General features: G+C 37.1%; 1 non-coding gene across 1 annotated transcript; it reads right to left on the bottom strand.

The window, feature by feature from the left end:
• Positions 1-22,489: 22,489 nt before the first annotated feature.
• Positions 22,490-22,621, bottom strand: LOC112587478. Its single transcript, XR_003111984.1, has one exon. It is a non-coding gene; the product is annotated as a U6atac minor spliceosomal RNA (small nuclear RNA).
• Between the last annotated feature and the right edge of the window lie 1,308 nt (positions 22,622-23,929).

Genomic DNA, 23,929 nt, shown 5'->3' with positions numbered 1-23,929 from the left:
AGACTTAAATCTGGATTGGAAAGACCATTCATTCCTTCAGTAATTAATTCACCAAATAATTGTTGAGTACTCACTCTGTGATAGGCACTGTTTGGGCACTGGATCTATCAAGGTAAGCCTCACTTTTATGCAATACAGCACAGTGTACCAAACCTAACCACCTGTCAAGCACCCTTCTTCTAGGGCATTCATGATTTCATTGAGACTTCCAGTGATTAAATCATGGGAAAAATTGTGATATATAACATGTTAAAATGTACAAATCTCTGGATCCATTCTCAGTGATTTTGATTAAACAGATCTCGCATGAGACTAGGAAATATACAGTTTTAATAACCTTCCTAAACTATTCTGAAACATCAGGCAGGCCCATAGATTGCATTTTAGAATGATAATTTTCAAAGGAGAGATTAAATTTCCCAAGTAATCTGTCCCTTACTCTCTTAAAGGTTCCTCTTATGTCCTGGATACCCATATCTGCTGAAGTTGTAATTTCTTTTTATTGATACATGGCTTGTTCAATGCCTTGACAATGTCTTATCATTCATCATGTTCATGACCACTTCCTACTTTCTACCAGACCTTAGGGATCTGCAGATAGACTTTCACTCACCGACATTACTCTTTAAGGATGGACCTAGAATTAGTCAGGTAGATATATTCTACTACTAGAGGGTATTAGAAATTTTCTGGACAGTAAATTTTTACTGATGCAAAGAGTGTATTTTTCTCTTTAGTAAAGTCATGTTTTCAGCTTTCATTGATATGGTAGTTAGTTAAAACTTCCCTGATGGCCCAGTGGTAAAGAATCCACCTGCCAATGCCTGCCTGCCAATGAAGGAGATGTGGGTTCAATTCCTGGATTGCAAAGAGTCCCTGGAGAAGGAAATGGCCAACAACTCTGGTATTCTTGCCCGGAAGATCCCATGGACAGAGGAGCCTGGTGGGGTACAGTCCATGGGGGTCACAAAAGAATCAGACACGACTTGGCAACTAAACAAGTTAGTTAAAACATTCATATCTTTTGCATATTTCTCAAATGAAATTGTATCCTGTTGAACACCATCAGCTCTGCGCATTAGTGATCAGCTCCTTTATTCAGGGGAAAGCTGAATTCTCAGTCTGTAGCTGTTCCATGTTTTGCTGAGTTGACCTTTCCCGAAGCAGCTGCTTCAAATCTTCAATCCTTTTTCTGATTTCTGGAATTAATCCATGGTACCTAGATTCTTGGATGCCACAGAAATCCAGGTTTCAGTACCCTATACCATAATACAAATGATTTTGTCCCATTGCAAGTGTTTATCTTCACTGATCTGATCCTAACACCCAATACTTCTACCTGTTCAAATCCTTCAGCATCTTTTGGGATCAGTCACAAGCATTCTCCATTCTATTCTCAGCTCTTTTGTTGAATGGTTCTTTTATCCTCTAGCTTAACTGGAACATGGCTGTGCTAAAGACACTGCTTCTCTGTAACCCCTTGAATGGAGACTTTCTTCTGTGCTGCGTATAACTCAAGTGTCTTTCCTATTATCTATCGCTACTTGAAAACCATTTCTTCTTCCTCCTTAAAAACACTAACCTTTTACAGTTTCAACACAATAGAAAATTTTTAGCTTCTGCTGCTTTTCACTTCCATTTTTTCCCCAATTTTTTTCACTTCCATCACTGTCACTTACTGGTTTCTTACTTTCCCCATTCATATGGCATCTAACAGTCCCCTCTCTCCATAGCTATTATTTTTTAGGGGTTTCCTTGTGCAAATATAAGATACATCCAATTCCTACATCTTAGAACCTTCATCTATTTGTTTCTCACAACATTTCCTTTCAATCTCACTTGGTCATCCCATCATGTAATCATTACCTATATCTATATTATTCCCAAAATGTTAGTTTCAAATGTTTTAATAATCTCTGATTACTAACTTCTATTCTTCCAACTTGCTTTAGTACTTTTATTCCAAAACTCTACAAACACGTGAAAATCTGTAATTCATTTATCCTAACACCATTTCATTGTACATCAATTTCTTTAGGTCCTCAATTTCCTTAGAAACCTAGATTTTTTTTTTACTTCCAGTCCTGTGTTCTCTTGCAAATTTTATAAGTTCTCTGACCTCTCTCACCTGAAATTCTATTCATCTGGAATATCCCTAACTCTGGTTAGCTCAACTATCCTTTTATTTTGCACCTATGAATGAGTAGTCCAATAATCAAGAGAAAATTCACTGACCTGACTTTAAATTTATGTCCACAGTATCAAAAGTAGTCTCAACACTGACAGGCTATCCTACTAAACCTTCGTGTTAAAGGTATTTACTTTTCAAACTGACAGTTTCATGTCTTACCCTCAAATCTTCAATACCCACTCCCCACATACAGTCTTAGTTGCTGACCTTGTGCACAATAAGTGGAATTAGATGAAAATTAATTCATCTTAATTAAAATCCCACTACTCCACTGTATCATTTCCCTTATTATAGTTTTCCTTGCTATAGTTTCCCTTATTATAATAAAAATGATGTACATACTTGAGGCCAAGCTAATCTGTGTTGCCAATTTCATCTACTCTTACCATCTTAAGGATTTGATTTCTGCAAATTAAGTCTTTTTCTCCTGATACCTCAAATCTCCACTCTTTACTGGTTCTTTCAAAGTAGTTTAAAAAATATTATCCCTCATATGTATACATACCTATGCCTGATTCATGTTGATGTTTGGTAGAAACCAACACAATTCTGTAAAGCATTTATCCTTCAATTAAAAAATAAAATTTTAAAAATATTGTCCCTTATCCTAGTATAAGCTTACAGTCAAAAATACTGTTGTTTTGCTTCTATTCATGGGGGAAATATCACAAAAGTAATTCCTTAGATCTGTATTTTCTATGTGCTCATCTCACATTTTGGTTCCCACTCATATCCATCCCAACTGGACACTGGATCTCATCATGGTATATAAACAATTCTTAATAAGGTAACCATGAATCTCCATCTTCCCATCACGAAGGGCTAGTTTTCCATCATCTTTGCTAGCATGCTCTACAGTATTTAACATGACTCATTATTCTGTCCACAAGGAAACATGGTTTCCTTTGGTTCTAGGACACCATACTCTCCCGGATTTCCTCTTACTTCATGACTGTACTTTCCAGTCTTCTTTCACAGGTCCACATCATCCATGAAATCTCTAATGCCCAAAATTGCCCTAAGATTGGCCTCAGCCTACCGATCCTCTTTATCTATATTCTTTCACTATGTTATCGTATTCAATCTTATTGTTTCAAATACATTTATATTCTGTTTTGGGACTTCCCTGGTGGTCCAGTAGTTAAGACTCCATGCTCCCACTCCAGGAGACACAAGTTTGTCCCTTGGTTGGGTTTGACCCCTGGTCTTGAAACTAAGATCTGCATGCAACATGATGCGACCAAAAAACAAACAAACAAAAAAAAAAAACCTTCATCCAAATATTTCTCCAGTGCCCAAGTCTTATATAACCAACTAACATAGCCAAACAATTACTACTAGGGTGTGCAAGAGGTCTCACACATTGGCCAAAGCAGAAGTATCAATTATAGTCCTCCACCCCAGTCCATCCCATCCCATCGCCTCAGGAAATGGTACTACCATTGTGACCTAGATGCTCAGGCTATAATCCCAGAAGTTAATAATTCTTGATTCTTCTTTTCAAATTCTAGATCCAGTGTATGAGTTAAGTCCTGCTAGCTCTACTGTTAAAACATAACTAAAATTTGACCACTTCTCATTTCTATTACAAGATAGTAGTCCCAGGAGCCACCATCCTTATGGAAATACACCAGGAACTTTCTTAAATATCTGCTTGCTTCTTATATTCTCCTTATTCTAGAGATCATTCTCCACAAAACAGCCACAGTGATATTTTCAAAAGTAAATCAATGCATTTGCAACAACATGGATAGACCTAGAGCTTGTCATACTGAGTGAAGTAAGTCAGAGAAAGAGAAATATCATATATCACTTATGTGCAGAATCTAAAGAGAAATGATACAAATGAACTTATTTACAAAATTAGAAACAGACTCACAGATTTAGAGAATGAATTTATGATTACCAGGGAGAAAGGGTTGGGGGAAAGGATAGTGAGGGAGTTTGGGACCGACACGTACACACTGCTGTATTTAAAATGGATAACCAACAAGTACCTACCGTATAGCACAGGGAACTCTGCTCAATATTATGTAACAACCTAAATGGGAAACTAACTTGAAAAACAATAGATATATGTATATGTATAACTGAATCACTTTGCTGTATGCATGAAACTATCACAATATTGTTTACCAATTATAATCCAATGTAAAATAAAAAGTTTAAAAACAAGAAAAAAAATCAATGCATGTCCTTAATCAGTGTAAAACCTTGTATAGACTTTTCATGACATCTAGAGTAAAATCTTCCTGTAACCTCCAAGATCTACATAATAATGGCCTCTGAATATGTCTTCAGATTTATCTATATTCATTCTCTCAGTGGTTGATGACATAATATTCACATTGACATATTTTCTATCCCTTGTACATCCCAAGGTCTTTTCCATCTCAGAGCATCTGGGCTGGTGAATTTTTCTTCTTGGACCATCTTCTTCTTCCTATATTTTTGCATAGCTACCTGCTTCTTATTCAGGACTCAATGCAAATATTACCTCTCCATCAAACATCTTCCTTTATCACTCTAGGGGTTCTCTCTCAATCAGATGTTATCAAGTGATTCTTTTTTATGTTTTTTTTTAATTGACATAATCAGTTCCTGAAATTAGCTTTGTTGTTCTTCTATGTGTCATCACTCTTTTTACCATTATACTCCTCTTTGAAATGTAAGTTCCTATAAATATTAGACACTGTATTCCCAGGACCTGTATAATAATAAACACTAAATACATTTTGACTGACAAAGAGTCATGTTAATTCTTCATCTCGCATTTTTGCATCTGCTCTGCTACCACTTGAGTGTGTTTTTAAGATAGTATCTCACTGTCTTGATTTTGGTCCTTTGTCCTGGCCAGTTGACCCAACTTCATATATGAATCTCTTACTCTTTATCTGTTGCCTTTTTTATTAGCTCTACTTCTTAGTCTTATAAACAAATACATTCTGTTTTCTAGCATATATTTGTTTCAAGTGTTTTGTTGAAGCATTTATATATAAAATGGAGTTATAAAATGACAACCACTAAGAAAAGGCTAAAGGGTCTATTTTGTAATTTTAAAGGACTCAAAATGAGAATTTTCTCTCCACCTTATTCTTGTTTTTTTGGCAAAAAGTAACAGGCTTTTAACCTGTGAGTCAGTTTCCTCATAAATCAATTGTAGATTGCCATATTTAGTTTGAAAGGCTGCTTTGAAGTTCAGTAAAATATAATTTATATAAAGCACTCAGTACAAAATTCGACATGGAACTTGTATAACAAAAAGAATGAGCTACTTCCTGGCCTGCATGGGCTAAGGAAAGGTGAGCCTAGTATAGGCAAGGGACAAAGAAAGGCCTCATACCCTTGAGCATATTACTTTATATATTTCAGTTTTATAATTTCATCTGAATTACCAAATTACCTTTTAGCATTTTATGACCCTTTCTTCTGAAATAAGGGGCTTGATCAGACAATCTAAGTTCCTCTAGCTCTAGACTTTCTCATCAGATTGAAGAAATTCATAAGGGAGACTGAGAGAAGGGAGATATTTTGTCTCAGACCACAAGAGTCCAGTTTTCTAGCTCTAGTTTCGTTTATACTCAAGGATATTTGCATCATATATCTCAGCTCTGGATTACTGGCTTGTTGTCCACATCAAGTCACTGACTACAGCTACTTTAAAAGAAGTGGTTATAAGGGAAGAAAAGGCTGCACAAGATGGGATAATATTGAGCTTGGACCCTTCAAGAGGAAGGCAGGGTAGTCATAGAAGGAAATTGTAAAGGAATGCTTCAGAGAACCAGAGGTCTCAAGAAATATATTGAAGGAATCTAGGAGATAGCAGAGACTCTTTGACTTCTAAGAGGGGGTTATTTTTCACTTTTTGTTTTTGTTCAGAACCTTCATCTTGTTTATCAGCCTTGGGATGTGGAGAAGAGTAACACAAATGGAGCCAGAATACATGGGCTTAAGATCGAACCTTACCACCGTTCAGCTGTGTGGCCTTCCCCAGCTGTCATTTAAATCTCCAAGTGTCAGTTTCATCATTTGTAATAATTGATATATTTTCTGGCTCATAATTCCTACTTCAGATAGATGGCCAGATACATTTTAAATAAAGCGAAACAATTTATCAATGTTTCCCAATCTTTCCTAATAATAAGAATTATCTGGAATTTTGGTCAAACATACAGATTACAAAGATTTACCCTGAGAAAGTCTGATGTAATAGATTCTGTGTGGGGACCATAATTTGTGATTTTAACAAATAATCATGTTTTTATTTTTTTTTTCTTCTGACGAATTTGGAAGACACTGAAATGATGGTGCTGTTAATGTTAATGGTAGATTACTCAAGAGGGTGAGAGCTGAGGAGTCCTGGGTGAACAAGCCACTCCAAGAGAAGGGACTGCAAGGTGTTTCCTCTCTGTATGGTTCCCATTTGTGTGAGGGAGATAAGACAGTAAGCCCCCTACATCTGAACCTGCAAGCTGTGAACTTTCAAGGATGCGAATGTGCGTTCATATGCCCGATCACGTAAGTTACTTCACGTGTTCAGTGTACGTTGTCACGTGTGTGCCCCCTCTACAAATGGCTGTGCTTTTGTACGGATCCTCTGTCTCCTCTTGCTGCCGATCCTTCAGCTCTACTATCCCCCACCCCCTCTCCCTCCTCCGGTCAGTAACTCTTCTTACCTGCTGACTTGATGCCGGCCCCTGTATGCTGGCTGTTGTACTACACCATTGTACTTTTCAAGGTACTGTATTGTAAAGTTAAAAATGTTTTCATTATTTTTGTGTTTGTTTTTTATGTATTATTTGCATGAAAATATTATAAATCTATTACAATACAGTACTATATAGCTGATTGTAGTAGTTGCGTACCTAGGCTAACTTCACTGGACGTATGAACAAATTAAACCTATGAATGTGCTCTCAGAACAGAACATGTCCATATATAGGGGATTTACTGTAGTGTCTAGTAATACACAGGTATCGTAGTGCCTAGTAATACTTACTACTGTGGACAAAGATGGGGGTATGTGTTTTGTTTGGTTTTGTCTATTTATCTACCTGCTGCTGCTGCTAAGTCGCTTCAGTCGTGTCCGACTCTGTGTGACCCCATAGACGGCAGCCCACCAGGTTCCCCCGTCCCTGGGATTCTCCAGGCAAGAACACTGGAGTGGGTTGCCTTTTCCTTCACCAATGCATGAAAGTGAAAAGTGAAAGTGAAGTCGCTCAGTCGTGTCTGACTCTTAGCGACCCCACTGACTGCAGCCCACCAGGCTTCTCTGTCCATGGGATTTTCCAGGCAAGAATACTAGAGTGGGGTGCCATTGCCTTCTCCATTTATCTACCTAGCTACCTACTTACCATTATTTATCTGATATCTACTTATTTACTTTTACTGTGCTTTGGATGGAGGGGCGGGGATGCGTCAGCAACTGTGCTTTGAGAGCAAATGCAAACTTTACTCTAGAATCATAATTCTGCTAATGATAGACTGACCTATTATCACATTTAAATATAATAAGGTTCATATTTAAATATAATAGACATCATATTTAAATAATGGAGAAAGAGAGACAGAAATATAGGGAGAGACAAGAAGAAGAGACAAAGAGCAAGGCATATTATTGTATTATGATGTTATAATCACACCTGTTTCAAAGTCATAATTAATTACTAATTTAAAGTCAATATTTTCTCATATAACCATTTACAGACATAAAACTACAAAGATATTTATTTTTTCTGTTACTTCTTATTTTTATTTAACTGGAGTATAATTGCTTCATAATATTGTATTCGTTTCTGCTGTACAACATGAATCAGCTATAAGTATACATATATCCTCTCCCTCATGAGCAAATATTTTACTCTAATTTTGGCTTATCAGGTTGATATATAAACCCTGAAGGCTATTAAGTTTATTGGCTTATGTTTGGTTAAGACTGAGTTGATAAAGAAAATTAAGATACTCTTCTCTATACAAACTAGCAGCAAGTTAGCAAGCAAATTGCTTTGAATTTCCAAAGTTCCAAGAGCCACTAAGTGTTTTTGCTCATCCATTCTCTAATTTCAGTTGATTCCAGTTACCAAGTAAAACCTATATGATTCATTACCAGCAAGAGACCTGGTGAAATTTAGCAAACTATCTTGAAGTATCAAGAATCTTTTACTATTTCCCTCTAGTACTGAACTCGCCTTTGAGTAAGTATCTAAATGCCAGCAAAAGGAATTCCCAAGGACGTTTTCTAAGTTATGATACATATATGGGCCTCAAGTCTACAGTTGGTCTTCATATCCATGTGTTCCATATCCATAGACTCAACCAAGGACAGAAAATATTTGAGAACCATTCCAGAAATTTCCAAAAAGCAAAACTATAATTTACCACACTGTCAACCATCTACATAGCACTTACACTGTATTTGTTATTACAAGTCACCCAGAAATGATTTAAAGTCTAGGGTAGGATGTGTGTAGGTTATATGTAAATGTTATGCCATTTTATATAAGCGACTGGAGCATCCGCGGATTTTGGTATCCTTGAAGAAGTCTCAGAACTGATTTTGCTATGAAGCTTACAGCTGCTTTAAAACACAAAGTCTTAAGAAAACTCTCTTCAGGAAGATATCATACAACTAACTGGTACCTGATGCACTTAAACTCATATGACCCTTCAGATTTCCTAGCTCATGGGTAAAGCATGAGTATCCATCTGACCTTGCACTTGACAGAGTAATGGGATATGGAAGGGACGCTACAGAGGACGCACGGGCTGCCTGCCTTCGTATCAGTAGTGGGTTGAGCCATCTGCTGTGTTTGGAGCCCAGGCAGAGTTTCAGAACCATGGGACAGATCCCAGAGGGAGCAAAGTCAATGAGGACTAGTCACTTCACCAAGCCAGCAACTATCTCACCAAATCTTAAACAGATGATTTTGGTTGGCCAGCCTACATATGATATTATAGGCTCTCATGTGAAAAAAATATTATCATTAAAACTTCTGCTTATCAGTTGTTTTCCAGATTCCTTCCTAGATTGTCTTTCAGCTTTACTTGCTTTCAGCCCACCTACTTGCCTAGTTCTCAGTCTTCCTACTACCTAACCTCTCTTTGAATTTAAGAGTTTAATTCTAAAAGGGTATCACCATGTATTCATAAGAAAAAAAAAATCTTGTAATGAAATTAGGGCTTGATGAATCTGAAAACATCTTGATACACAATTTGGATTGCATTATAACAAGATCACACAAATGTTATTCATTACCAGTCTAGCAAAGAGTAGGAGGTATTCTATTTATTCCTATCTAACAAATTTATCTAACACAGTGATTTAAAACAGTGAATATTTATTATCTTGCATTTTCTTTGGGTCAGGAACTCAGGGGTGGCTTAGCTGTGTGATCCTGGCTCTGAATTTTTCACGAGATTGTAAGCCCCCTATATATGAACCTTCAAGTTGTGAACTTCCAAAGATGCGAATGTACATTCATTCCATCAGCATCAGGCTTGAGTGAAATTGCAGGTTGCCCTCCGTCTCCTGTTGCTGACAGTCCTTCAGCTCTACCATCTCCCACCTCCTCTCCCTTCTCCAGTCAGTAACTCTTGTTGCCGATTCACTCAGTGGCGGCTCCTGTAGGCCAGCTGTTGTACTGTACTACTGTATTTTCAAGGTACTGTACTGTCAGGTTAAAAATGTCTTCTTTTTGTGTTTGCTTATTTGTGTATTATTTGTGTAAAAACTATTATCAACTTCCTAGAGTACAGTACTATATTGTTGAGTGTGTTAGTTGGGTACCTAGGTTACCTTCTCTGGACCTTCGAACAAATTGGACTTTCGAACACACTCTTGGAACAGAATCCGTCCAAACGTAGGGGGCTGCTTGTATTCAAGAATTTAGCCCAGGGTACAGTCGTCTGAAGATTTGACTGGAGTTTGAGAGACTCACCTCCAGGGTGGCTTGTTCACGTGGTGTTGACAGAAGACTCTATTCCTTGATGCCTGGGTCTCTCCATAGGGTTGCATGAGTGTGTTCACAGTATGGTACCTGGCCTTCCCCAGAGTGTCCCAAGGAAAACTAAGGCAGAAGCCATCACGCCTTTTAAGATCAAGCTTTGGAAGTCTTAAGCTATCGTTTCCACAACATCCTAGTGGTTGTGCACGTGGCTTCATTCATTGTGAAAAGTGGCCACACAAGACCATGAGCACCAGGAGGTAAATGTTAATATCATTGGTGTCATCTTGAAGGCTAGCTGCCAGAGTGAGGCATTAAGATACATTTGTTAGAGCGATAACAAGTCAAATTGCCATGCCCCCAAAAGAAAACTACCTGGATAGGATTTATCCACAATAAAAGGTTGTAAAAGACCTTCTATTTACTTAATTAATCCTCACAATCACTCTTTTGAGGGTAGATTCCCATTTTATTTTATTTTATTTTTTTATTTTATTTTTTTAATTTTATTTTATTTTTAAACTTAACATAACTGTATTAGAATAAATGAAGAAGCTTAAATTAAAAAAAAAGTCATAGTAAATTATTCACTGTTATTCAAGGAGTAAACTGCAAGACTGTTTTGAACACAATCAGGGCAATGTATCCCATTTGAAGTTCTGCAAAATAATATATACCATTCTTTTCATCTTGACTTTCCTGATGGAGCAATATTCATAAGGGCATGCATCCTTATCATTCATATATTTTGACTTCTGCACTGATAAGTCAGACTGCAAATTATGCTTAGTATTCTGCCACCTAGATGTTATCTGCATTGCCCCTTCCTCCCACAAGTCCTGTTCCACTGATCCTTCATAAATAAGGCAAACCTGTATCTGAGAATCAGCACTGTGAAGTATTTAATTCTCAAAGGAAAAAAAGTTCTCCTATTTGTCATCAGAAAAACATAGGCTTAAATATCATCATCACAAATGCTTACAGTTCTAGAGCTAATTTGTTTAGCATCCTTCCTGGAAATCTTTAGTCTGAACATCAGTTTTTGTCCTGTAGATGAAAAAGGACATTTTATCTTCTATCCTGCATCTTGGTGGCAGCTTCTGCTCTTCCAGATTCATGTTCCCTTCGGGAACAAATGTGTATAATAACTGCTATTTTCATTCCCACCACACATCTTAGGGCATGGAGCCCTGAAGATATGTTCTGTCTCAGCCTTGATTCATGGCTGCTTTTAATGCCTACAGTTAGCATTTGGTGCACAGGGTTTCGACTCCAGTAAAAACACTGAAACTACTGCCAAAGAGCTGGGGTGGAAAAGCAAACTCAAACTACAGAGGCTGCTAAACTCATTCTGACCAAAAAATCTAAGATCCATATTGCAGTTTATTTAAGCAGCGGGAATTACAAAGCTTAGAATTTCATGTGCAAGAGTCCATTTCACTGATATTAAAAGACTTGGCTTTCTTCCCACTACAGGAAATCGATCACAACTTTGACTTTGTCCTTGATTCTCTTCTTAGTTTCCTGAACTCCAACTGTGGCTAAGTTCTGATGATTTCTTACCTCCCAAACACAATTAGGACATCTTTAAAACCTCCAAGATTTGGAATGACAAAGAAATATGTGGTTGCTGAAGGGTCACTGCTACAATGAGGATTTATTGGGGATCTAATGCAAAAGAGATAGTCTCATTCACCAGAATCATCTATGGAGGAAACGCTTCATGTGGTTGGGAGGACAAACGTGAGAGATTTCAGTTGACATCAGAGTTAGAACAATGCTCCAAAATGTGGATTTGAACAAAAACAAGAGATCCGTCTCCAAGCAACCATCTAAGGAACCTGGATCTGGTTAAAGTGCAGGCTGTTAGATGACCTAAAAATATTTTTAATCATCTTAAGTATAATAATGGTTTTGTGTTTGCACAGGAACATGTCCTTATTTTATGAAGACTCATGTTGAAATAAGCGGAATTGAAATGGCCTTACTGTCTGTAATTTGCTTTAAAAGACATCAGCAAATAAAACAGATGATGCAAATATGACACAATGTTAACAATTGTTAAATGTAAGTAATGGATATCTGGACATTTCATTCTTCCTACTTTTCTATAATAAAAAGGAAAAGAAAAATTGTTGAATGAGGTACAAAAATTGGGGGCAACGTGAATAGGTCAGGACGGCAGAAGAAAGGGTGAGCTCTGCTATCAGCATTCTATCTTCCCTGTCCTTCCCCGAAGCATCCTTCGGCTGCTATCTAAACAAATGTGGAACAAATACTTATGAAACACACTTTAAGAGTTATTAAATTATATGCTTACCTTGAAGTCTGGACTATTCGGTAATTCTTCACATACCTGTATGTCAGACACTCAATCCTTGGCAGAGAACCAGAACTAAAAAGTAAAGAAGATGAGAAGACATCAACCATACAGTGAAAGAAAACGTCCCCTAACGTGAGTTTAGGTAGAAAGATTACATTCCTATATATCCTGAGTATGAGAACTTCAGAATCCAGAAGTCGGGGGCCATTTAAAAATGTTCCCAAGAGGTATTATTGCCTCACTGCATTTTCACGGGGACCATTTTAAGTTAAAAAAAAAGTCATTATTCACTGAATAATTTGTTTAAATGATTAGAAAGTGGAGTGCATTTTTCTAAGGATTTCATGCAAGATGATTCATATTTTTAAACTTGTGGTGATCAAATGTTTCTTATCCTATTTTATCATAGTACAAAATAAATTATATGAATATGATGATAAACCAAAAAAAAAAAAAAATCCCTGCTTAGGGGTCATTGCTGAAGAGTTGGCCAACTATTGGACTGGCCAAAATGAAAACCTGAATGAACGGTTTGACCAACCTGATATTTTAAACTCCTATATTCCCTTTCAGAAGTGTAGAGTTTGGGCCTATCCTTAAGGATTTCATATACATTTATGTTCTTCTCTTTTTAAATTTTTTTTACTGTGGTCACTGTCACTTCACTCTTAGGTAATTTAGCATACACATACTGAGAAAGGCTGACCGTGGAAACGTATGGTGTTTCCATGCAGATTAATCTGTGTGTGTGAGGGAAAGTAACAAGACTGAAAAGTACTTTTTCCTCTACCATTTCTTTGCACAATTTGCAAGGGAACAAGTGGTCAGCAACAAGGATGACAGAAGAAAATGAGCTAATTAACTGTACAGTTGAGAGTTAGGAGAGATTGCAAAGAGAAGTCAGGAAGGCTCAGGCCAGCTGGATAATTTTATATTGTCATTAGTGATAATAAATGCTTGCTATTCATCAAAAGACTCTTAAATGGCATCAAGAAAGAAGTTCATGATCTTCCCAAACAACCTAAAGATGTTTAGTTTTCTTTCGTCTTTATGCATGTACATAGTAAAAGCTACTCTGGGTTTTAAAATTCATTATCAGTGAACAAGTTTGATATTTAATGTGTTAGAAAAAATATGACATAGCTAGTCCATGCCATAATATTGATTTAGACTAGTATTTCCTAAAGTAGCTTCAAAGTTGATGGAATTTAAAAATTAAAAGTTGAAACTAAGCATAATCCTTGATTATAGAGTATTTAAAACAGACGATTGAAATATTGACCTTGAGTCTGGGTAAGAATAGCTTAATACTATTTTCCTTTATTAATTATGATTTTGAGTCTCTTTCCTCAGCTGTCCCTTGCTATCTCAAATGGAATTTAATATGTGAGTATTTGACTAAAGAAAAAACATCAAGCAAGTATATGTCTTCTCATTAATAAAATAAATATTTTTATTGTATTGTGAGGGAAAACATACAAGCACAAATATACAGACCACACTTTGCTGATTCAGTATAAATTTCAGCATGGACCTGATAGAAAATTTTGATCTGAATTAATTTTATAACATCTACTGAAATGAGAATTTTTTCTTAGACTATTGTATCCATGGAACTGGCTCAACACTTGACAACATTTCTGGTTGAAATAATCCTAGATAAAAATGTGTGGGAATGTTCAGTTCTCATAAGATTAGAAGAGAAAAATAAAAGCAACAATATCCTTGAGCTAGAATTCTGACCTTAGGGCATTGTACCTGATTATTTGTGAAATTAGGTTTAAACTTTTTAATCACATATAAAAAGCAAAGGAAAAAATAAGAAAAGCAATGGTGTCATTGCTATGTATGTCTTGCTATGTATGTATCTTCATATACACTATAAACATATTTTTTTAAGAGTGAGATGAAATTAGAAAGATGCGGGAAACTATAGAAAATAATCTACCAGATGGCAGGAGCTTAGAGAAGACAAGTTCTCTCACCTTTAGTGGTGAGATTAAATGTGTCAACAAACTCCCAACACATATGCTTTTAAAAATGTAACACCATCTTTAGGTTTTCAAATATAGGGAATAAAATTTTACTGTAATTAAAATGAGAAATAGTCATTCTCCATTTGGATCTGTTCCAGTTCTCACAAGGACAAATTCCTAAACTGCCATTTTCTTTTCCCATTATAGATTCCGGCACCAGGGCAAGATATTAGGATTTTAATGCCTTAATATATTGTATGAAATATACTAGTGTACTTTACTATTCTGACCTTTTGGCACATCATATTTTGATTCGGATGGCCACTCACTCTTTGCTCTCCAGCTCAGGGAGGCCATAAAAAGAGTGAAATGAATGGATTGACTATAGCTAGTCACAATACAGAATACTGAAAAGGTCATTGTATCTCATCCACTGTGCTATTATTCACAGAATATATAGGACCTTAAATATTTGATATCATAGTCTTGTGAAAAATCCAAGAAAAAATGGAACCAAGAAGCACTTCTCATGGCACAATCGCACCATCAGTCAAGAATGAGAAATAGGGGGACTTGCCTGGTGACTCAGTGATCAAGAATCTGCCTGCCAATGCAGGGGATACAGCATCAATCCCTGGTCTGAAAAGATCTCACAACTGCGGGACAAGTAAGCCCATGCGCCATAACTACTGAGCTTGCACTCTAGAGCCTTCAAGTTGCAACTGCTGAACCCTCACACTGCAGCTCCTGAAGCCTGTGTCCTCTGGAGCCCATGCTCTGCAACAAGAGAAGCCATCACACTGAGAAGCTTGCACACCACAACTGAAGAGTAACCCCCTCTTGCCGCAACTAGAGAAAGCCCACGCAGCAACAAAGACCCAGCACAACCAAAAATAATGAAATAATAAATAAAATTTTTTTAAAAGAATGAGAAATAGCAGAAGCCTAGTACAAAATATGTCCATGAACACATTCTCAAAAGGAAAAGGAGTTAGAAAGGCAATCTGAAAATTTTAAGCTTGAAACTAACAAAACTTAGGAACTGAGATGTCTGTTAGGATTTTCCAAGAGGGGCTAGGTCATGTTTGCTTATTTGCTGGAGAAGAAATGAGAAAGTTGTACCTTAATAGAAACATAAAGAAATTTACTCAATTTAAGGTCTTAGAATAGAAAGCCCTAAGTGACATTTTAGCTAATAGACTCTTTAAAACATTCCTTTCCACCCATATGTGACATTAAGTAGCCAGAAGAGCCCCAAGTTCCCCATTTATAGGTAGAAACAAGCTCCTAGGTGGTCTATTAATGACCATGTCTTACAGAGCTATGTTTATTGTTGCTGATATTTTGTTAGTTTACATAAAAATTAACCATAAAAAACACTGAGTCAAATTGAAGAGAAATGAAAAAGCAATTAAAGATTAAGATACAGAGCAACAATGAAAGATTTTGGCAAAAAGCTCAGTCTTACTACTAATTGTTTGAACTGCAATTTAAACTACAATTATATCCATTTTCAATTAACAATTACTTAAGCTTAAAGGAAAAAGAAAATACTTAGTGTGTGAGAGTGGAAAAATGGTATTCTAATTTTTGTTAGGAATACAGATTAATTAATTTTACTCAAAATCCATTTTTGCACAAATACATTTAACATTGGCATAGCTTTAATCAGCAATCCAATTTTGGGGTTTCATGCTAAGGAATATATTAGATGTGTACAAGGACTTATCTTTAAGAATGTTAATCACAATGATATTAATAATAGTAAAAAGCTGAAGACAACAGGAAATTAAATAAATTGATGTAAATTTCTGTTCACATCATTTAACTTAAAGAAATTCGTAAGGGCTTTAGAACATGGTTGTGATATGTTGTACATGGAGAAAAGTAAGCAACAACTTACTATCTTGAGTACATCTTCGATTTTGTAAAGTGTGTGTGTATGCATGTATAGTTGTATTTAAAAATCTATTTTTAATTTTAACAGTTATTAAGTCTAACTGATTACATGATGGCGTAATGGGTGATTTTTGTGTGCAGGTAGGGAAAAGTATGATAGGATAAACACCAAAATGTCAGCAGTGGTTAATTCTGAGAGATAAAAGTATGATTATGGGTGCGTTTTATATGTATTTGTGTGTGTGTGTGTCTGGTTTTCTGAATTTTCTCAATACTTATGATCAGTATGTACTTCTTTAAAAGCTAAATAAAACACTTTTTTTTTTCTTTAAAAGAACAACAGTCAGAATAAATTTATCCAAATGGTGATAAGAAATCAGAAAGGGAGATCTGAAATACAGTGATTCTTCAGAGACGCATAGGATGATTTCCTAAGCAAATGGATCACCTCTTTTTTGAATCATCATGTCTTCATCCAGGACTATTTTCTGGGGTTGTAAGATGGTTAAAGAAAGCTGAGCACAGAAGAATTGATGCTTTTGAACTGTGGTGTTGGAGAAGACTCTTGAGAGTCCCTTGGATAGCAAGGAGATCCAACCAGTACATCTTAAGCGAAATCAGTCCTGAATATTCATTGGAAAGACTGATGTTGAAGCTGAAACTCCAATATTTTGGCCACCTGATGTGAAGAACTGGCTCATTGGAAAAGATCCTGATACTGGGAAAGATTGAACGTGGGAAGAGAAGGGGACGACAGAGGATAAGATGGTTGGATGGCATCACCGACTCAATGGACATAGTTTGAGTAGGCTCCTGGAGTTGGTGATGGACAGGGAGGCCTGGTGTGCTGCAGTCCACGCAGTTGCAAAGAATCAGACACGACTGAGTGACTGAACTGAACTGAACTAAAGATGGGGGAGATACAAACTGAAAAAATATATTTTTCTTAAGAAGAGGGTAAACTCACTGATTGCTGTAAAGCTAGGATTAATAAACGTGCTCATTCCTTTGAATTTTTTTCAAGAGGAAAAACTAGAAAATATGAAATGGCTCAAATGTGATAGTTTAGTGCTTAGCAAAGCACATGATTTATGTCTGACTTAAATCTCCCTTTCAGAAAACTGCATAAACATCACACACAGCAGACCTTTTCCTCCAGCAATAAGCCTTCCATACCTTGCCAAGACTTTCTGGAAATTATCAGAAAATAAGCCTGGACCCCAGAAGCAGGATGGAGGTTTAATTCACATCAGGAGAAAATTTAGTTAGCTACTCATTCTCCGGAGAACTTAGTTTCTGGTGCCTTAAAGGAGATGGGTTTGGTTAGATAAATTCAATTCTGGTGCTCTTACCAGTGCAACCGTTTCATTCATTACAAGGCTGTGAACTCAAGAAGAAACAGTCTATCTCTCAGATTCCTTTGAATTATGAAAATAATAGTCCTTTGGGATATGTGATCCCATCTTGGTTTTATTTTGTGGACTACCATGATTCACCCAAAATATCAAAAAGAACTCAGTCCCAGTGACTCTGCTTTACAAAATATGATATCATTCTTTCCTATGTTGCTCTCTATAGTTTTTTTCCTTCCCATCGTTTTCTGAAGCTAGCCCTCACAGAAGTTGCTCACATTTAACATCTCATATGTGTTTGAAATGATCTAGGGTGTCCAGAGGGGCTTCCCAGGTGGTGTTAGTGGAAAAAAAAAAAAAATCTGCCAATGCAGAGACTGAAGAGATGTGGGTTCAATCCCTGGGTCAGGAAGATCCCCTGGAGGAGGGCACACCAACCCACTCCAGCGTTCTTGTCTGGAGAATCCCATAGACAGAGGAGTCTGGCAGGCTAGAGTTCATAGGGCTGCAGAGAGTTGGATACGACTAAAGCATGACTTAGCATGCACACACATGCCTGATGCTCCAGAAAGGAATGAGTATTTTCAGAGGCAGCAAGACAAAGGAGAGGTTTCTTTAGATTTTCAGGGGGTAGAGGTTCACACACTCCTATATCAGAAGAAATATACCACCTACTTTCTGGCAGTTCCCTGCCATCTGAGAAAGACGACAGTCCATGCACAGATTTTCAGCTCCAGAAGGCATAGAAACTACAGAATCACTTGAAAGAAATAAAATGAACTTGAAGCTTTTCAGAATACTCAGTTTGGCCCAGTATCTCTGCTGTCCTTGTCCCCTGCAGCAGGGGAGCTGCAGGTTTGTATCAAAGTGAGATTACTGAATCTCTTGTCAGTCTAGCAGAATGGAAGCTTGGAGTCAAATATGATTTGCCTTGATAAAAACAAACAAACAAAAAAAAAACAAAAAAAATGATATTTCCCATATATACAAACTCACAGTTGCAAATTTACACCGGCTACAGAAGTCTGAGAAATATATACAACCCTCTTTAACAAAACTGAGTGGAAATCATATTCTTTTTGTTTTACTACATACACTTTTCCATACTCCAAAGCAAAATGCTCTTCTGTAACTAGTTCTTTTGTATTTGCTGTATTCTTTAGCTTTTTCCTACTCTCTGATGAACTCAATCTTTCAGAGTCACATGACATGTGCATTTCTTCTTTATGGCATGGTTTTAATTGGAGTATAGTTGTTTTATACTTTGTCAGTTTCTGCTGTACAGCAAAGTGAATCAACCATATGTATAAATATCACCCCCTCTTTTTTGGACTCTTGCATGACACTTTCCTGGCCCTCCTGAGCAGGGTTATTTACTTTTGCTTCTAAGAAGAAGTCTACTTGGGAGATCCAATTTGTATAAACAAATGCTAATAACACTGAAGTAGTTCCCTATGAAGATGTGAGTGTTTTCCAGTCAGTGCAGAGACCATTTGTAACTATCTTATTTCATGAGTACTACCCTGTAGCAGGTACTATGCTGTCTAGGCACACACACCGACAAAGATCCTTTATCCAGTTTAAAATGTTACCGAATCAATATGCAGTAAAGTAAGATACCCTGAAAATATCACCTAGATGAATTCTCTCATGTTGCAGATGAGGAAACTGAGTCACAGAAAAAGTCTATTGCTTGAAGCAGTGGTCCTCCTCTTTTAGCTTTTGGCAGAATACCTAGAACACTAATTGTTAGACACCAATGTTGGAACCATCTCTAGAATTTCCATGCAGTAGTTCTAGGTCCTGAGAATCTGCGTGTGTTACACATTCCCTGCTGAGCTGATGCTGCTGACTGGGGACCACATAAGGTGGCACCACACCCAGGTGCTTTGTATAATTATTCATGACAGTATTAGTTATTCATGACGATGACATAAATATATGCAGATAATAAAAAAGACCATTGAAACTGGTTGCTTGTTTTTAGAGTTGCATTTAAGAAATAAAAAATCCAAGGAAAAAGGTAAAAAAGATGCCTTTTTTAAAGATATCCTTTGGATCAGGGTAAGCTGACCAGTTTGCTTGGTCTGGGGATTAGAGACCAACTTCTTCCACTTTTCTTGGGCCAGGTCCTACTCATATTAACTCAGTATCTTTTTTTTCCATCTTAGATTTTCCCAAAGCCTTTGCAAAGCCCCCAAGTTTCTGTCTACTGACCTGTTGTCTCATGGCTGGAGAGCGAGGCTTAGGTTTCTGAAAGCTTTTTGTCCCCCTACCTTCCAAGCCCAGGATTTAGGAAAGCTCTCTGTTTACTTCCTTCTAGCTGGTGTTCTGGGGGGGGGGGGGGAATACAGCCACGAGAAGGGAGCACGTTTCTAACATTTAAAGATAACCAACACTGGTTTCATTTTCTGTGTATATCAGGGCTGAATGTTAACGTCTGATCACTCCCTGCCAGGCCATATAGCACAAGCTGGTATTTGATGGATCCAGGGAGTCAAAAAGCAATAATGTTTTAATACTTACATAAAACCACCTTTTGTTTAATAGGAATAAATAATGTTCCAATCATAATAATGCCAACTCTCTGCACACAGAGCTGTAGCATCTAATGAGATGGGACCTCTGGACGTGAGGCGGGTACAATAGGATGAAGAATGCAACAAAACAGCAGGAAAAAAATAGTTCTAATCCCATGTATGGTTAGAGAGAATTGCTGAAGAAAACATCATATAATTACACTAATTTTTTCAAGCTTCTTAAAGAAACAGATAAATGGTGTTCTGAAATTAGGAACAGGTGATATGGGTTTTCAAAATAGAATTTTCCAATACAGTCATTCAGAGTTTTTGAAAGTAAGACAAAACCAAACAGAAAAGCCCAGTATGGAACATTTTAAAAAGGAAAAAAGGTATATAAGCTCCTGTCTCCATGTTTCTACCTTTTCTCCATAATCTCAATGTGTCCATTTATGGCTCTATTCATGCAGTCGAATGTGATCATTTATACTTCTTGTTGGTTTGTCTTCTTTATAATTGCTTTCCTAGCCCTGAGCACTATGTCTGGCAAATAGTATATTCTCAATAAATATTTGAAGAGTTCATATGTTAAACGTTGGTTCTTGCCCTGAAACTATCCTCCTGGGCTATCTGGCCCTCCCCTTTCTGTGGGCTGTCCATCCAGGCTTCTAACAGTACAGATACGTGCAGCAGGCTTCCCAGGGGGCTCAGTGGTAAAGAATCTGCCTTCCAAGCAGGAGACATGGGTTCAATCCCTGGGTCAGGAAGATCCCCTGGAGAAGGAAATAGCAACCCACTCCAGTATTCTTGCTTGGGAAATCCCATGGACAGAGGAACCTAGTAGGCTACAGTCTATGGGATGGAAAAAAAGTCGGTCTAAACAACAACAATCATCACAGCAAGTTGGCCACAGTTCGTTGAACTCTTTAGAATAAAATAGAAAGGCTTAAATCTCAGTTGTTCCTCAAATTGCTAATTGGTCCAGGTAGTAACTGCAGGAATATACCTCTACTGACATGAATGCAAATGGTGATGACTAGAAAGGTCTCTTTTCTTCTCGTTACATTGGCCATCAGGGATGTAGAGCTCGATGTATGGGGGGTGGGAAGATTGATGTATGTTCCAGGGAGGTTTTTCTTTCCCTTGCAGATTAAGTTTGGCCCAAGGGTTGTTTTTAAGCTTATTGAGAGGATGGTGCTTGAATCTGAGGATGGAACAAATCGATGTGTGCACAAAAGAACATCAGACCCCTCTCCCCTCATAAGCGTCTTAGCCACTTGAGAAGGCACTCAGGCTGTTCTTTTCTGAAACCATTCCTCTTGCCATTTCTCACACACCTAACAGCTCTTCCCACAATAATTTTCCTCATCTCAAATTCACAGCCTGTTATTGTCTCATTGTCTTAAACCGAAAATAAACACAGCCGCTTGCAAGGCTGTCTGTACAATATGTTCTTCCACAGCAAGCCTCCCACAGAGCAGATGAATGTTTATGTGTGAGAGTTCACTTTCCACGGGATGGTATGAATAATATTATCCGAGGATATCGCTACTCCCAAATTTCCTCAGTTTGCTCACTAATATTTTCCCTTCGTGTTTATTTATTTGTATTTATTGAGATGTAAGTACCACATGAAAAATGCACAGGTAGTACATATTCAGTTTGTTGATTTTTGACAACTGTGTTTGTCATAAAGTAAACACCCATGACGGAGAAGGCAATGGCACCCCACTCCAGTACTCTTGCCTGGAAAATCCCATGGACGGAGGAGCCTGGTAGGCTGCAGTCCATGGGGTCGCTAGGAGTCGGACACGACTGAGCAACTTCACTTTCACTTTTCACTTTCTTGCATTGGAGAAGAAAATGGCAATCCACTCCAGTGTTCTTGCCTGGAGAATCCCAGGGACGGGGGAGCCTGGTGGGCTGCCGTCTATGGGGTCGCACAGAGTCGGACACAACTGAAGTGACTTAACATAGCATAGCAAACACCCATGAAATGACTACACCAAACAAGCTGTAGAATATTACCATCATCTGCAAAAGACCCTTTGTACCCCCTTTCAGTTAATTAGCCTGTTTTTGAGAGGTCCTTCCCCACCTCCCAACCAAGAAGCAACCACTTGCTGAAGTCACCTTGAATTGACTATAATATAAACAGAATCATACAGTGTCTTCTTTTGTGTCTGGGTTTGATGGCTGAACATAACATTTTCAGATTCATCCATGTTGTATGTATAAGTGGTTATGTTCCATTATTTTTGCTCCATAGTATTTTATTCTATGATGATACAGCAATTTGTCAATCCTTTTCTTTGTTGGTGGACACTGGGGTTGTTTATAATTTGGTGTTGTCAGGCCCGAGAGCCTCTTCCATCCTTGTCAAGGGGAGTGCTAACCTTCTCTCCTTTCATACTACACTGTTTATAATTTGGAACTATCATAATTAAAGTTTATATACACAATGTTTGTGTATAAAACACATATGATTTCTTTTGTAATTTCCTGAAAGTTGAATTGCTGGGTCATATGGTGGCTGTTTGTTTATGAGAAACTGAAGAACAATTTCCCAAGTGATTGAATAATTCTGCACCCTGACATGCAATAAGAGTTGAGATTTCCTGTTTTTTTCACTGCTAGAGGAGGTAAATGAAAAGCTATGACTGTTAGCTGACTTGCATGTGCAGGACCTAGGCTTGTTTATTCATTTTCTCAACAATGTCTTTGATGAGAAGTGATTTTTAATTTTGGAGAAGCTGGAATTATCACTTTTTTCTTTTGTGGTTAGTATTTTGTGACTTACCTACAGGATATTTTCCCAGCCTAAGGTCACACAAGTATTCACCTGTGTATTCACAAGTGTTTTCTTTGGGAAGGTTTGTGGTTCTAGCTTTTATATTAAACTGTGTGATCCATCAAAAGTTAATTATGCCTCAATAGTTAAAAGAAGTTTCAAGTCCATTTTTTTCTTATGAATATTCCATTGTTCTAGCACTGTTTGTTGAAAAAGCTGTCTTGTCTTTACCCACCATACTTAGTAGTTTGGTTGGAATTAATTAATACTATTAATGAGTTTACCTGGACTCTATTGTCTGCCTTTGATTAATTTGTCTAATTTATGCTGATACCACACTATTTTGATTACTGTACCTTTTATAATAAGTCATGAAATTGAATAGAAAATCCTCCAACTCCATTCTTTTTAAGAATTGTGTACTTTTTGACAAATTTCTAATATGAAGTTTTGGCTGGAACTCCACTGAACCTAAAAATTGTTTTGAGAAGAATGAAAGTTTTGACAATATTTCTTCTATTGTATGAAATCTTTTATTTTTGTCTTTTATCTTTTCATTTATGTAAGACTTCTATATTTTCTTGTAGCAGTGTTCCACCATTTTCAGTGTGGAGGTCATAAACATTTTTATTATATTCAATTTTTAATTTTATTTTTAATTGGAGGATAATTGCTATACAATGTTGTGTTGTTTTCTGCTGTACAACAAAGTGAATCAGCTCTAAGTGTACATTTCAAGGTGTTTAATGTTCTTTAATTATATTACAAACAGCATTAATTTAAAAATTTCAACTTCAATTCTGGATCATCAGTGTGTAGAAATATATTTTATTTAATATTGCCTTTGTCTCCTGTTTGCTTGCTAAGTTTCCATATTAGTGCCAGAAAGTGTCTTTGTAATTATTCCATAATGTTTTGCATGTGTACTACAATTT

Source organism: Bubalus bubalis, chromosome 1 (assembly GCF_019923935.1).
Source record: "Bubalus bubalis isolate 160015118507 breed Murrah chromosome 1, NDDB_SH_1, whole genome shotgun sequence".
NCBI classification, from domain to species: Eukaryota; Metazoa; Chordata; class Mammalia; order Artiodactyla; family Bovidae; genus Bubalus; species Bubalus bubalis.
Note: the sequence above shows the minus strand (reverse complement) of the source record. Positions and strands in the feature narration are given on the sequence as shown.